Source organism: Heptranchias perlo, unplaced genomic scaffold, assembly GCF_035084215.1.
Source record: "Heptranchias perlo isolate sHepPer1 unplaced genomic scaffold, sHepPer1.hap1 HAP1_SCAFFOLD_54, whole genome shotgun sequence".
In the NCBI taxonomy this organism is placed as follows: Eukaryota; Metazoa; Chordata; class Chondrichthyes; order Hexanchiformes; family Hexanchidae; genus Heptranchias; species Heptranchias perlo.
Genome location: NW_027139559.1, coordinates 1685539 through 1702546, shown reverse-complemented (window position 1 = coordinate 1702546; position 17008 = coordinate 1685539). Strand labels below are relative to the sequence as shown.

Here is a 17008-nt window from a genome sequence, read left to right as displayed (position 1 = left end):
ATACATCAAAATTAAACAGGCTGTGGCTATTTTCTCTCGAAAAGAGAAGGGTGACCTGACAGAGGTCTTTAAAATTAGTGAGTGGTTCTCTCGGGCAGATGTAGAAAATAGGTTTCCACTTGTGGTGGAGTCCAAAACTGTTCAAATTATGGGCCATATAAAAAAGATAGTCACCAATAATTCCAACAGGGAATTCAGGAGAATCTACTTTCGCCAGATCATGGTCAGAATATGGAACTCGCTACCACATGGAATGGTTGAGGCGAATAGTACAGATGCATTTAAGTGGAAGCTAGATAAGTACATGAGGGAGAAAGAAATAGAAGGATATGATGATAGGATGAGATGAAATAATTTGGAGGATGCCCGTGTGGAACGTAAACAACGATATAGCCCTATCGGGCCGAATGGCCGGTTTCTGTGCTGTAAATCCTATGTAATACTCTGTAATATCGCTTGCTCCTATCAAACGCCGCCTTCACTTTCATCCTCCTTCGGCTGAAGGTAACAGGCCTCGCTGGGTTACGTTTCCTCAAACACTGACAGGTTCCAGGTCATAACGAAGTGCCTATTCTTCATGCCTGATTGGAGGGATAAGGGTGAATAACCTTTTCATCCGCCAGGGGCGCTTCAATCTTTTTATTAACTGGAGTCGCAGGGTCGCGGAGACAGCAGGAAGCAAAGAGCGGGTTGTGCTCCGCAGGCAAAAAGCTCAGAGGCCAATTGGAACGGTTCCACTGTCACTCCAACCAAGGCAGCACAGGCCGGGCAGCCGTGAATGATAAGTGAGTACAGTCCCGGGAAATATAGAACACGGTAAGAAACTTTCATACATGTTCGTGCGCTGAATAAGTGATCACAACGTTACCGCACGGAATTGTGAAATGTGATTCTGTGAAGTTTCAAATCTCATCACATCGCCCGTGGAGCGACGGTCACCGTTTGGCTGCAGGCTTTGCCGTCTTGTGGCCTGGTGTTGTGCAGCAATAATAGTAAACAAAGTAATTGTAATAACAGTAATAATAACATTAATATTAATTATAGTATTAACAGTAATAATAAAAATAATGATAATATTAGTAATAACAGTAATAGTAACAGCAATGATAATAATAGTAATAACAATAATGACAAATGTGTGGTCATCCACTCGCCACACTTGCCCGCTGTCTCCCCATAGTAAGGACAGTAATAATAACAATAACAGTAGTAATATTAATAACAATAATAAGAATTAATAATCAATATAATAGAAGTTTCATTGATCCGAATGGGAGGCAATTATCCAGATTGTTAAAACACAAACGATTAAATACACTTCCAGGTTCAGGCCGTGTTAAGATCTCCTGCCGTCTGGTTTACATTGAATATTATGTTTAAACTATAATTTTGGACAGTTCTGTCTTTGTGTATTCACTAATATATGGTACAGGGTGGTGAATGTGTTGAAAAACGTAGCAGTCCTTGTGACAATGGAGGACAGAACGAATGTGTTGGGCAATGCAGTGACCTGATGTGCGTTTGGTCTCCTCAGTGTGGAGCACATCGCGGGCTGAGTAAAAGCAGTGGCCTGATGTTCGTTTGGTCTCCCCAGTGTGGAGCACACCCCGGGCTGAGTAAAAGCAGTGACCTGATGTGCGTTTGGTCTCCCCAGTGTAGAGCACACCCCGGGCTGAGTAAAAGCAGTGAACTCGACAGGGGAGTAATGTTTCAAGAAAGGAAAATCCGGACAGTGCGGGTTGCAGCAATGGAATTTATTGGGGATAGCGGGATAGATATAGTACAAATCTTTTTTTGTAAAAATATGTAGTTAAATTGACATCGTCCACAATTCTGAGAAGCGATTTTATTATTTTTTTTCTGACCCACTGTTATCGTACACATTGCGGCAGTTAAATGTCAGCGATTTGATGAGAAAGATTAATCGCTCGCTTTTTTGTTACTGAGACTTCTTGATCAAGCAGCGGAAGCAGCTCAGGAAAACGAAATGCTGATGATAACGTTGGTGAACGATTTCCATGGCGACACAGAGTCCAACAAAACAGGAAACTTACTGAGAAACCATTAATTATTGTCGACGTGTACCGACACACGGCGCTGCCCAGAGATGTTATTTCTGTTATTCTCTACAGTGAAAAGCATTTATACATTCATTTTTTTAAAAAGCGACTTGCCTTTCAATTCTTTTTCACTTAATCGGTATCATTGACCGGTAACAGAAATTTTGCTTCGATTACCGACATACACAAAGAAACTGCGTCGGCCCCCTCTCTCCCCATATTCCTGCAACAATCTGAAACTAATCTCACTTGCCCGCTGTCTCCCCACAGTCCTGAATCAATCCCAAACTCATCCCATTCGCCCACTGTCACCCCATAGTCCTGCATCCATCCCAAACTAATCCCACTGCGTCGCCCTCTCCCCATAGTCCTGAATCAAACCCAAATTAATCCAACTGCCCCGCTCTCTCCCCATAGTCCTGCAACAAGTCCAAACTAATCCCAATGCCCCACTGTCTGCCCATAGTCCTGCAACAATCCCAGACTAATCCCACTGACCCACTCTCTCCTCATCGTCGTGAATCAATCACAGACTAATCCGAATGACGGCCACTCTCCTCATCGTCCTGAATCAATCCCAGACTAATCCCACTGCCCCCCTCTCTCCTCATAGTCCTGCATCAATCACAGACTGTCCCAGTGAGCCCCTCTCTCCTCATAGTCCTGCATCAATCCCAGACTAATCCCACTGACACCCTCTCTCCCAAAAGTCCTGCATCAATCACAGACTGTAACAGTGAGCTCCTCTCTCCTCATAGTCCTGCATCAATCCCAGACTAATCCCACTGATACCCTCTCTCCGAAAAGTCCTGCATCAATCCCAGATTAATCCCACTGACCCCCTCTATCCTCATAGTCCTGAATCAATCCTAGACTAATCCCACGAACCACCTCTCTTCACATCGTCCTGAATCAATGCTAGATAACCACACTGACCCACTCTCTCCTCATAGTCCTGAATCAATCCCAGACTCATCTCACTGACCCCCGCTTTCCTCATACTTCTGAATCAATCCCAGACTAATTCCACTGACCCCGCTCTCCTCATAGTCCTGAATCAATCCTAGATTAATCCCACTGATCTCCTCTCTCCCCTAATCCTGAATGAAATCGAGACTAATCCAATTGACCCCCTATCTCTTCATCGTCCTGATTCAATCCGAGACTAAACCCACTGAAACTTTCTGTCCCCATGGCCCTGAATCAATCACAGACTGTCCCAGTGAGCCCCTCTCTCCTCATAGTCCTGCATCAATCCCAGACTAATCCCACTGACCACTTCTCTCCCCATAGTCCTCAATCAATCCGAAACCAGTCCCAATGACCACCTCTCACCTCGTAGTCCTGCTTCAAAAACAGAATAATCAAACTGACCACCTCTCTCCTCATAGTCCTGAATCAACCCCAGTCTAATCCCACTGATGCCCTCTCCCCTCATAGTCCTGAATCAATCCCAGACTAATCCCACTGATCCCCTCTCTCCTCATAGTCCTGAATCAATCCCAGACTAATCCCACTGACCACCTCTCTCCTCATAGACCTGAATCAATCCAAGACGAATCACACTGACCCGCTCTCTTCTAATATTCTTGAATCAAACCCAGACTAATCACACTGACCCCCTGTTTCCACATACTCCTCTTCAATCCCAGAATGATCCCACTGTCCCTTCTATCCCCATATTCCTGAATCAATCCCAGATTAATCCAACTGACCCCCTCTCTCCTCATAGTCCTGAAACAATCAAAGATTTATCCCACTGACCCTCTCTCTCCTTATAGTCCTGAATCAAACACATACTATCCCAGTGAGCCCCTCTCTCCTCATAGTCCTGATTCAATCCTTGACTGATCTCACTGACCCGTTCTCTCCCCATATCCTAAATCAATCCCAGACTAATCCCACTGAACCCCCTCTCTCTTTATAGTCCTGATTCAATCCTAGACTAATCCCACTGACCCCCGCTCTCCTCATAGTTCTGAATCAATCCCAGATTAATTCCACTGACCCCCGCTCTCCTCATAGTCCTGAATCAATCCCAGACTAATCACACTGATCTCCTCTCTCCCTCTAATCCTGAATGAATCCTAAACTAATCCCATTGACCCCCTATATCTTCATAGTCCTGAATCAATCCTAGAATAATCCCACTGACCCCCTCTCTCCGCATATTCCTGAATTAATCCCAGACTAATCCCACTGACCACTTATCTCCCCATGGTCCTGAATCAATCCGAAACTAATCGCAATGACCACCTCTCACCACTTGTCCTGCTGCAAACACAGTATAATCAAACTGACCCCCTCTCCCCTCATAGTCCTGAATCAATCCCAGACTAATCCCACTGATCCCCTCTCTCCTCATAGTCCTGAATCAATCACAGAATAATCGCGCTGATCACTTCTCTCCTCATAGTCCTGAATCAATCCCAGACTAATCCCACTGATCCCCTCTCGCCTCACAGTCCTGAATCAATCCCAGACTAATCCCACTGACCCCCTCTCTCCTCATCGACCTGAATCAATCCCAGAAGAATCACACTGACCCGCTCTCTTCTAATATTCTTGAATCAAACCCAGACTAATCACACTGACCCCCTATTTCCACATACTCCTCTTCAATCCCAGAATAAACCCAATGACCCCCTCTCGCCCCATTGTCCTTAATCAATCCGAGACTAATCCCACTGACCCCCTCTCTCCTCATATCCTAAATCAATCCCAGACAAATACAACTGACCCCCTCTCTCCTCATTGTCCTGAATCAATCCAAGATTTATCACACTGTCAGCCTCTCTCCTCATAGTCCTGATTCAATCCCGGACAAATCCCAGTGACCCCCTCTCTCCTCATAGTCCTGAATCGATCCCAGACTAATGCCACTGACCACCTCTCTCCTCATAGACCTGCACCAATCCCAGACTAATCCCACTGAGCCCCTCTGTCCTCTGGCCTCATTGTCCTGCAACAATTCCAGATTAATCCCACTGACCCCCTCTCTCCTCATAGGCCTGAATCAGTCCCAGACTAAACCCACTGAACCCCTCTCTCCTCATAGTCCTGAATCAATCCTTGACTGATCTCACTGACCCGTTCTCTCCCCATATCCTAAATCAATCCCAGACTAATCCCACTGAACCCCCTCTCTCTTTATAGTCCTGATTCAATCCAAGACTAATTCCACTGACCCCCTCTCTCCTAATACTCCTGCATCAATCACAGAATAATCCAACTGACCCCCTCTCTCCTCACAGTCTTGAATCAATCCCAGACTAATCGCACTGATTCTCTCTCCTCATAGTCATGAGTCAATCCCAGACTAATCCCAGTGAGCCCCTCTCTCCCCATAGTCCCGCATCAATCCCAGACTAATCCCACTAACCCCCTCTCTTCGCATAGTCTTGAATCAATCCCAGACTAATCCCACTGACCACCTCTTTCCACATAGTCCTGCTTCAATCCTAGACTAATCCTGGTGTCCACCTCTCGCCCCTTGGTCCTGAATCAATCCGAGGCTGAACGCACTGAACCGCTCTCTCCCCATATCCTGATTACATCCCAGACTAATCCCACTGACCCCCTCTCTCCTTATCGTCCTGAAACAATCCTCGACTATTCCCATTCAACTACTCTCTCCCCATAGTCCTGAATCAATCCCAGACTAATCCCACTGACCCTCTCTCTCCACATGGGCCTGAGTCATTCCCAAACTAATCCAACTGACCCCCTCTCTCCTCATAGTCCTGAATCAATCCTAGACAAATCACAATGACCCCCGCTCTCCTCATAGTCCTGAATCAATCCTGGACGAATCCCACTTACCCCCTCTCTCATCATTGTCGTGAATCAATCCCAGACTAATCCCACTGACCCCCTCTCTCCTTATAGTCTTGAATCAATCCGAGACTAATCCCAATGACCCCCTCTCTCATTGTCCTGAATCAATCCCAGATTAATCACAATGACCCCCCTTTCTCCTGATAGTCCTGAATCAATCCTAGACTAATCCCACTGACGCCCTCTCTCCTCACAGTCATGAATCAATCCTAGACTAATCCCACTGACCCCCTCTCTCCTCATAGTCCTGCTGTAATCTCAGACTAATCTCACTGAACCCCTCTCTCCTCATAGTCCTGCTGCAATCCCAGACTAATCTCACTGAACCCCTCTCTCCTTATAGTCCTGCTTCAATCCCAGACTAATCACACTCTCCGCTTTCTCCCCATTGTCCTTTATCAATTCCAATCTAATCCCAATGCCCTATTCTTTGATATGGCCCCGTATCAAACTCAAATAATCCCACTGCCCTTCTCTTTGAGGGTAAATGTGTATCAATCCAAGACTAATCCAACTGTCCCACTTTCAAGCCATGGCCCTGTATCAAACTGAAACTTACCACACTCTTCCCATAACCCTGTATCAATCACAGGACCATAGAAGCAAAAAATGACGGAGCACAGTATGAGGCCATTCGACCGATCGTGCTTGTGCTGCTTCCTTTGAAAGAGCTATCCAATTAAGCCACATTATCTTCCCATAACTCTATTTCAAGCCTATACTACCCGCACTGACACCCTCTCTCCCCGTAGCACGGTACCAATCCAAGATTAATCCCACTGCCCTGCTCTCACTCCATTGCCCTGTATTAATCCCAAACTAATCCCACTATCTCGCTATCTGCCCAAAGCCCTGTATCAATCGAAAACTAATCTCAATGCCCCTCTCTTTCCACATAGCCCTGTATCAATCCCAAACGAATCCCACTTTCGCTCTCTCTTTTTGTAGCCCTGTTATTTTCTCTCCTTCTTATAATTATTTAGTTTTCCCCTAACACTCTCCTGTTCTTTGCCACAACCATTGACCGTGTTGCGTCTCAAACAACCCTCCAATTATAACGATTTCTCAAAGCCGGTCTCCTGACTCTCTTAATTACAATTTTAAATTGATCACTCTTCATCATTGACTCCCCAATCAAAGGAAATAGATTTCCCTATCCATCCAATTAAAATCCTCCATAATTCTGAAAAGCTCAATGAATCTCTTCTTCGGCTTTTCTGATCAACTCGAAAAATCCCATCAATTTTAATGATCTAACTTCCATTCCTGGCATCCCCTCGTGAATCTACTTGGAACGCGGTCTGTGACATTTATATTCTTTCTTTAATGGAGCGCCTAAAACTGCACATGGCAGTTAAACTGTTGAGTAGCCATTGCCTTCGTGAAATTCATCATTACTTCTTAGACCGTGGTATATATGACAGTAAAGAATGTGATTTCTATTTCATATTGGGCTAACAGAGCAAAGGACACAAGTGTACAATGAAGAAACTGAAAATGGCAACTTTTGGTCAAAGACTCGGGAGTGAGGATAGAAACGTCACCATTCATTTTGAGAATGTGTGAGGAAAGATTTAAAAAACAAATACGTTGTTCAGACACATCGCAAGACCAGAGGATGTGAACAAAGGTTTTGTTGATTTCATCGCAAGAGCAGTGGATGAATACAAAGTGTGTCTTAGAACACATGGCAAGAGCAGTGGATGTATACAGAAGATATGTTAGGACACATGGCAAGAGCAGTGGATGTATATAGAGGATATGTAAGGACACATGGCAAGAGCAGTGGATGTGTACAGAGTGTGTGTTAGGACACATGGTGAGAGCAGTGGATGAATACAGAGGGTGTGTTAGCACACGTGGCAAGAGCAGTGGATGTATACAGAGGGTGTGTTAGGACACGTGTCATAGAGTCATAGAGTTATACAGCACGGATAGAGGCCCTTCGGCCCATCGTGTCCGCGCCGGCCATCAGCCCTGTCTACTCTAATCCCATATTCCAGCATTTGGTCCGTAGCCTTGTATGCTGTGGCATTTCAAGTGCTCATCCAAATGCTTCTTGAATGTTGTGAGGGTTCCTGCCTCCATAACACTTTCAGGCAGTGAGTTCCAGACTCCAACCACCCTCTGGGTGAAAAAGTTCTTTCTCAAATCCCCTCTAAACCTCCCGCCTTTTACCTTGAATCTATGTCCCCTTGTTATAGAACCCTCAACGAAGGGAAAAAGCTCCTTAGTATCCATCCTATCTGTGCCCCTCATAATTTTGTACACCTCAATCATGTCCCCCCTCAGCCTCCTCTGCTCCAAGGAAAACAAACCCAATCTTCCCAGTCTCTCTTCATAGCTGAAGCGCTCCAGCCCTGTTAACATCCTGGTGAATCTCCTCTGCACCCTCTCCAAAGCGATCACATCCTTCCTGTAGTGTGGCGACCAGAACTGCACACAGTACTCCAGCTGTGGCCTAAGCAGTGTTTTATACAGCTCCATCATAACCTCCTTGCTCTTATATTCTATGCCTCGGCTAATAAAGGCAAGTATCCCATATGCCTTCTTTACCACCTTATCGACCTGTCGCGCCGCCTTCAGGGATCTGTGAACTTGCACACCAAGATCCCTCTGACCCTCTGTCTTGCCTAGGGTCCTCCCATTCATTGTGTATTCCCTTGCCTTGTTAGTCCCTCCAAAGTGCATCACCTCGCACTTTTCCGGGTTAAATTCCATTTGCCACTGTTCCGCCCATCTGACCAACCCATCTATATCGTCCTGCAGACTGAGGCTATCCTCCTCGCTATTTACCACCCTACCAATTTTTGTATCATCAGCGAACTTCCTGATCATACCTTTTACATTCATATCCAAGTCATTAATGTAGACCACAAACAGCAAGGGACCCAGCACCGATCCCTGTGGTACCCCACTGGCCACAGGCTTCCAGTCACAAAAACAACCTTCATGGGATGTGCAATAAATGCTGGCCTTGCCAGCGACGCCCACATCCCATGAACGAATAAAAAAAACACATTGCAAGAGCAGCTGATATATACATCGGGTATGTTGGGACACATCGCAAGAGCAGTAGATGTATACAGAGGATTGGCTTCGGCTTAGAATGAGTTTCTCAGAACAATATAGTTTTGCACATATTTTTGGTGACTACGTTTCACAAAAGATTTACTTTCATGGACGTATTGATGCCCCTCAAGCTCAGAAACTCTGAGCTCGAGCTCGAACAGTTGGCAGCACTTCCTGCACATGTGGTTTTCCGGGACACACGAAGTCTTCTGGAGTTCCCACATGGAACAGGATGTACATGTTACGGGCCCCAGATGTCCTGCCAAGTTAGCTAACAGTAACTTAAACTGTTTGTTTCGATTTAAGGCACTTTACTGTTTATCTGTCACTAAAACACTAACCACTAAAAAACACAAACCAATGAATTCAATACTTACAGACTTACCCTCTGCTCTCCTGCTTGGCTTGTTTTGATTCATTGTGTGTCTCCCTTTTATGCTTCGGTCAGTTTTAGTCAATAGTGTTTTGGTTAAAATAACTTCGCACCTTCTTCCCCCTCTGCACCTAATTCCCACCCTCACCAAATTCCCAGTTGAAAGTCCTCACTCTGTTTGCGCTTCACTCCGTCAGACGTTCACTCCCTGTCTTTCCCAACCTCCGTTCTCAAGCTCTCATCAAATGACTTCATGGTAACTAAAGATCTACATTAAAGATCATAAATATATTTCGTGTAAAGTAAATCTAAAACATGCAATCGGGTCTTAAAATGACGGTGTGGAACAATTGCGTATCGATGTTTAGCAAAATTCGTCTGAAATCGCTGCCTCCAATACTGTCTCAGAGGAATTAATCGATTACTGATCACAATCATGGTGGACGAAGGTTGATCACACTTGAATGATGTCCCTCTCTCCAATATTTCAAAGAAGGGAAAAATCAATAATTTCAGTAATTTGAAAATTATGTCCTCTGCGTTAGCAGGCGGAGGAATTTCAAGGGGGCACTTTAAGCCTTGATCTGCAATTATCCCACGTTATAATTGCAAGGCCTATCAAAATACCTTGGGGTATATGTTATTCTGTACTGCGGAGGCGGCAGTTTGCACAGGAGGAAAATCAGGCGGGAGCAAAACCGGCATGATTTTCCTTCCATTAATTCAAATGAAAGGTAAATCGGACGGGATCCGTCATGGATGTTCGATCTTCCAAGCCTAATTTTCCATTCGGCGCAATGTCCAGGGGATGATTTGTGCCCAGGAGGTACAGACGGAAATCTACTCATTGATTCAAATGTTTAATAATCTGTCTGCAAGGTAGTAGAGTGAAAGACACTGAAGACATTTAAAGTTTAGCCAAAGGCTATGCTGGATGACATGAATAAAGGAACCGAGGAACATAGGGACAGGAATAGGCCATTACGCCCCCCCCCCCCCCCCGGGCCTGTACTGTCATTCAATGAGATCATGGTTGACCTGTGACCTAACTCCATATACCAGCCTTGGCCTCATATCCTTTAATAGCTTTGGTTAACAAAAATCTATCAATCTCAGATTTAATATTAACAATTGAGCTCGTATCCTCTGACAATTGCAGACGATAGTTCAAAACTTTTAGCACCCTTTGCGTGTAGAAGTGTTTCCTAACTTCATTCCTGAAAGTCCAGGCTCTAATTTTTAGGCTATGTCCGCCAAGTGCTAGACTCTCCAACCAGCGGAAACAGTTTCCCTCTATCAGTTCCCCTTAATATCGTGAACACTTCGATCAAATCACCCCTTAGTCTTCTAAATTCCAGGGAATACAACACTAGTTTGTGTAATCACTCCTCGTAATTTAACCCTTGGAGTACGGTATCATCACAGTAAATACACGGTGCACTTCATCCAAGGCCAATATATCCGCCCTAAGGTGTGGTGCCCAGAACTGAACACAGTACTCCAGGTTTGATCCAACCAGTGATTTGTAGAGCTGTAGCATAACTTCCACCCCCATGTATTCTTGTACTCCAGATATAAAGGCCAACGTCCCATTCGTGTTTTTGATTATTCTCTGCACCTGTCCATGACATCTTAATGATCTATGTACATGGACATTTAAGTCTCTTTGAACCGCCACTGTTTCTAGCTTTTCACCATTTAGAAAGTATTCTGATCGATCATTTTGTTCCAAAGTTGATGACCTCACACTTACCAACATCGAAATTCATTTGCCACAGCTTTGCCCATTCCCTAAATTTATTAATATCGCTCTGGAATGTAATGCTTCGATACTGATTACAATACTGCCTATCTTCGTATCTCCGGAAAACTTGGATATGTGGCTCGCTATTCCATCACCTAAGACGTTTGTAAATACTTTGAATGGTTGACGCCCCAACACAGGTCCTTGTACGACGCCGCTAGATACAACCTGAAAAATTGAGTATCTGCCCAATATCCGGACATTTCCCCCATGCCCCTCAGCCAATTTCCTAAACAGGTCAATTATATCCCCTAAATTCCATGAGCTTCAATTTTAGCTAACAGTCTCTTATGAGTGACTATATCGAATGCCTTCTGGAAGTCGATAGAAATAACAGCCATAGACATTCCCTGTTCTACTACTTTAGTCAACTCTTCCAAAAATTCAATCAGGTTGGTCAGGCATGTCCTTGCTGCCACTCTCTGATCAGCTGGAAATTTTCAAGGTGTTCAATAACCCTATCCTTAATTATAGGGTCTAGTAATTTCGCGAAAACAGATGTTTGGCTAACTGGTCGATAATGCCCTGGTTTCGTCTCTCACCTTTCTTGAACAGCGGAGTGACATGTGCAATTTGCAATCTGAAGGGACGGTTTCAGAATCGAGTGAACTTTGGAAGATTATAGTTAGGGCTTCTGCAATGTTTGCACTTACTTCCTTTAAAAGCTTGTGATGGGGATTTGTCACTCTTTATTGCCATATATTCAACAGCCAGGAGCTGTGAAGGGCCGAATGACCTTTGCTTGCTCTTGACGTGCTTGTTCTTGCATAAAGCAACAGGGGTAGCGCGGGAAAGAGCCGTGGCTGCAGAAATAGCTCCGTGGTGACCTGTCTCTTTAAACAAGAGAAGCAATCAGGAAACGGATACAAACGTAAGCTCGAACACAGTACTTGCACGCCCCTACATTCACAGACCGAGTGTGCTGAGGAAGCTCGCTCTACGAGCTGGTGAGTAAGATTTCTTAGTTTAAAAGTAAGGTAGGAAGCTTGAAGCTGGAGAATCTTGTCATTTATTGCACTATTGTTTTGCTTGGCAGTGAAGCAATGTCACTTTATATCAGTCCTTAAAGCTGCCTTAGCAGTGGAATCCATGGGCCATTCCGTGGAGTATGTAAAGTATCCAATGCCATGTTCTGTTATCAGGTTCAGGCATTTAAGTTTACGGGAAGTTGGGCCATAGTCGGGGGAGCAGGGAGCATGTTGGGAATTTAATTGGCATTTATTGAACATACTGACCAATCATTTTCGAAATCCCGATGAAGGACGAATAAGGAAAACTGCAATCAAAGTGAAAGAGGGAACGATAGAGCGCGGGAGAGACGGAGACAGGACTTGTAAGAAGACCCGGAAACACCCAAATGTAGAAAAACATTGAAAGACCAAGGTAAGAATTATTTTTATTGTTGAAAGAGGAAGGAATACACGCGGCAGGGGTAAGCGCTGGCGCGCCATCGCGTGGCCAGGCCTGGGATAACAATATATGTTGCGGCTTCATTATTTTATTAACTAATTCATGCCCTAGTTAGGAGGCACAGTAAGTATTGTAGACGGGAGCAGGAACTTACAAACGGACAATAACAGATTAAGTGAGTCGGAAAAAAAACGATGGCACATGTAGTGCAATGTGAGCAAGCGTGAGGTCATCAATTGTGGGTTGGAGAAAGGAAAATCCGTTAACTTTCCTAAAACCGAACGTCAGGAACTGTAGAACATCAAAAAGATCTGGTGTCCATGTAGACAAATCAATAATAGCTATAGGACAGTTTAAAAAAGCAATAGAAAAGTCTATATGAATGATGCCCTTTATCCCAGTGGGGCTGAAATAGAAAGGGGAGGAAGAAATGCTTCCGTTATACAGAGCTCTGGTCAGACCCCATCTGGAGTACTGCATTCAGTTTTGGGCACCGCACCTCAGGAAGGCTATATACCGTGCAGATTTACCACAATTATACCAGAGCTTAAATGGCGAAATTACAAGGACAGTTTGCACAGTTGTATTCCCTTGAGTTTGGACACTTGAGGTGTGATCTGATCGAGGTGCTTGAAATGATGAAGGCATTCGATAGGGTGGATACAGAGAAATTGTTTGCTCTGGTGGATTCCAGAACAAGACGGTACAATCATAAAATTAGAATTCGGTCATTAAGGGGTGAAATCAGGAAGCTCTTTCCCACACGAAGGGTACTGGAAATCTGAAACTCTCTCCCCCAAAAGGCTGTGGATGCTGGGGTTCAGTTGAAATTTTCAAGACTGAGATTGATAGATTTTTGTTCGGTAAGGGTGTAAGGATATGTGAAGCTAAAGCGGGTAAATGGAGTTGGGGTACAGATCAGCCATGTACTGATTGAATATCGAAACAGGCTCTTGGGGCTGAATGGCCCACTCCTCTTATGTTGCGATAATGCTGTAATAGCAGAAATTAGTCACTAGGTGGTGTTGAATTCCTTCACACAAAATGAAGTTTCTTGACTCGAACACATCAATAACCAAGGATGCACAAATTGAGTTCAGATGACAGAACAACACCACCGTTTCCACTGGGCATTCAGTTCGTTTCCATTAAGCTCGTAACCTTTTAAAAAAATGCTTGTGTTAAAATTGTGTTGTCGTGTAACAGCTTAAGATGTTCGCCTCAATTCCTTTTCCGCATTAATTTATTGTTGTGTTAATCCTTTCATTCGATACAGGTACTTTAAACCCATTCAAAATGGCGCAGTTACTACTCAGTGTGAATTGCCAGTGCGTTATTTCAGATTAGCGAAGGCCCAGGATGGTGAAACCGGGCTCAGGTCAATGTGTTCCGATGAAAACATCAATCGGCAGCATGTTTCAGTGGATTCTATTTTCCTGTTCCTTGAATTCAATTACATTCTCTTCACGCTATCAGACTTAATTTTACACGTTTGTTCAGTTTCCTGGTCTTGATTTATTCCGCAGGACAATAACTTCGCGGTGATTTTTCAGTGCGCTTCAAATTCCAAATTTTAGATAACATGTTAACCTATTTATTTTTAACAGAGCAGTGCCTCCGTCAACAGAGCGCCCACGCATATCTCATCCAAAATGGTGAAGACACTGCGCAGGAAATTTCCGAGGTTCCGCCAAAGTTACGCTGGTGAAGCGGGAGAAACTCTGAGGAAATGACAATTTCGGTGAGGGAATGATTGGAATTCTATCCACAATCCACCTAAAAATGCATAATATGTTTAAATAAATCTACTGTACAGCATATCCTAAAAATGTATTGTATGTTTAAATAAATCTACTGTACAGTATATACTAAAAATGCATTATATTTTAAAATAAATATATACTGTACAGAATATCCTAAAAATGCATAATATGTTTAAATAAATCTACTGTACAGTATATCTAAAATGCATAATATGTTTAAATAAATCTACTGCACAGTATATCCTAAAAATGCATAATATGTCTAAATAAATGTGTTAACGCCTGCCTTCAAAGAGGGGAAAAGGAGCATAATGGGAAGGTAAGAAGCATCAGTCCATGAATAACGAGTAATGTTTTAGATGTTTAGTCTTTCTTGTCATTTTAACGAAGTGTAAGTGGAAATTGCCGATTGTGATATTAGTGCAGTTTTACTTTGGTGAGACATCCTTTGAATATTGTTTCAATGGAGGTATAACTGGTGTAAATTACACGGCTTAGAGTTTCAATTAATTAAAGAGGAGAGCAACAGAAAGGCGGAATATGGTTCGTGGAAAATCGCCAATAGCAATTTCCAGCCTTCAGTTCCCCGCAGTTAGCCACAGAACAGATTCGTTCAATTTAGCTGCATGAATTGAAAGCGTCACTTCAGTTAATTCATTGTTGGATTTTTGTGCTATGAAAGAATGAATCAACTCATTAACATAATTACTAGAACTTGGTGCTGAGACTGAATACTCTTTCCTTAGAATATATGAATCTTATTGTAACAATTATGAGACCGCTTAATAATTGGATTGGACTGACTGTCCGGGTTATTTCCCATGTTTCAGTAACACACCGTCCAGTTGCTTCGATCCATGAAATATCTGTCGTAAATTAATGGAATCGAAAACACCAGTCGCTCGACTGAATTTAATCCCGAGATTATTTTAGTTGTTCAAGATATAGCTTTTATGATGCTTATGGATGAGTTTTACTAACTCACTCATTGGAACAAGCTGAAAGGTTAATTAAAATGTGAATAAATGTATACAAGAAATCAGTGTTGGGTTTAAACCCACAACTTTCAGTAAAAAAAATACCTTCAATAACAGCATGGAGCAGATGGTATTTATTTTATTCCAAACCTTTGTTTTGACAGAATCTACAAGTAACATCCTGAAAGTAATAAAACAGCAATCACATTTCAAACAAAGCTGAGCATAAAATCTGTTGATGAGAACATTTCATTTCCAGACGATTGGGAGTTGGACAGAATTCCCGATTTATTTCTGAGACTTTGTTGATGCAAATCACTGCAAATACAGTCGTCAGGTAAAGGGTATTAGGGATATGGAGCAAAGATCGGAACATGGAGTTGAGGTACAGGTCAACCATGATCTAATTGATTTTCGGAGCAAGCGCGAGTGGTTGGATGGACTATTCCTGATCTTAATATCCACATAACATATTAAAAACAAAATCGATCCTAATATCACAGTGTCACTCATTTTAGAATTTAATTGATGATAACGTCTATATCCAGGGTTTGTTGCTGCAATTCGATACAAGGGGGCAATCGATCGTCTAGCTATAGGAAGTGACGCTGCACAGGCTCTGATGTAATTTATTTCTCCTCAGTATTTCTTGGCAAATGGTTAACGGGCCCTTTGAAAATATGTTCACGAATTTGCCAGAAATAGGGCCTCAGAGAAATTGATTTGAAACCACCCATGATGTCACTGCAACGAATTTCTAGGGGAATTCTGACCCGTGGGTTGAGACAAGGCGTCTGATTTCCAACAGTTTTCTGGATATAAGTGTCGATAATCAGCATTCATTAATTTCCAGTGGATTTCTGCAAGGTGTAAAGCTCTCAGACTGGGTCATATATCAATTCGTGCCTTAACCGCAGTATATTGGTAAAGAAAGATACACCTATGTGCTCCTATGGGCGTTATAGGTAATGCTTCATAAGTCTGAAGGTCACCTGGTTCTGTGCTGTTGAAAATTAGGCGAGGGCGCCACTGATAATAAACTGAGCCTTAATTCAAGGTGCAGCATTTGAATGCAATATTACATTGATTCATGCAATATTCATTCAGTTGCAGTAAATTCCAAACCGTCTCTCCTGGATATTCAATTATTTCTCCTTAGCTTATTTTAATTGATTCTGCGCAATTTTCCCAGTTCACTGGCTTATTACAGTTATGCGGAATTCTATTGAACGCTGGCACTTTAATAAAACACGAATAAAAAATGAGCTTACGAAAGAAAATGAGGCAAATAGTTATTATGGTTTGGGTGAGTCTATCTCTGAATACGAGATGAAATGGTGCAGTGCACCAGTCGATAACGGTGAGGGAGTGAGGCAATCCAGTCCCGTCTGTGGTCAGCAACCGATGGACGTTCCCACACAAGCCTGGAATATAAACCGGAAGTACCTTCTGGCCAACTGGCCGTTAGTTCACCTGCAGTGAAAATAAATAGTATGACAACCCAGTGAATAACAGAGTGTGGAAGTGACGTGCGACCACACTGAATAGTCAAAAGCGTACGACAAAAAGCAGATTTATTGACTAATTGTCATGGAATGCGAGGGGGTTTCTGGGATTCGAGTGTCATTGTCCACAAATGAATGTCCATAACCCCAACTCTAGAGAGCCTCGCTAGTCGCGTGTCTCAGTGAGTCTATAAATGATAAGAGAAT

At 43.3% G+C, this 17008-nt stretch overlaps 1 long non-coding RNA gene across 2 annotated transcripts; it reads left to right on the top strand.

Annotated features, from left to right (window-relative positions):
* Positions 1-689: 689 nt before the first annotated feature.
* On the top strand, positions 690-15787 carry LOC137315204 (uncharacterized). Of its 2 annotated transcripts, none has more exons than XR_010961349.1 (4): positions 690-816; positions 12408-12529; positions 14164-14297; positions 15461-15787. It is a non-coding gene; the product is annotated as an uncharacterized lncRNA (long non-coding RNA). The 2 variants fall into 2 exon arrangements; XR_010961348.1 differs by lacking the exon at positions 690-816 and adding an exon at positions 11931-12093.
* The last annotated feature ends 1221 nt before the right edge of the window (positions 15788-17008 follow it).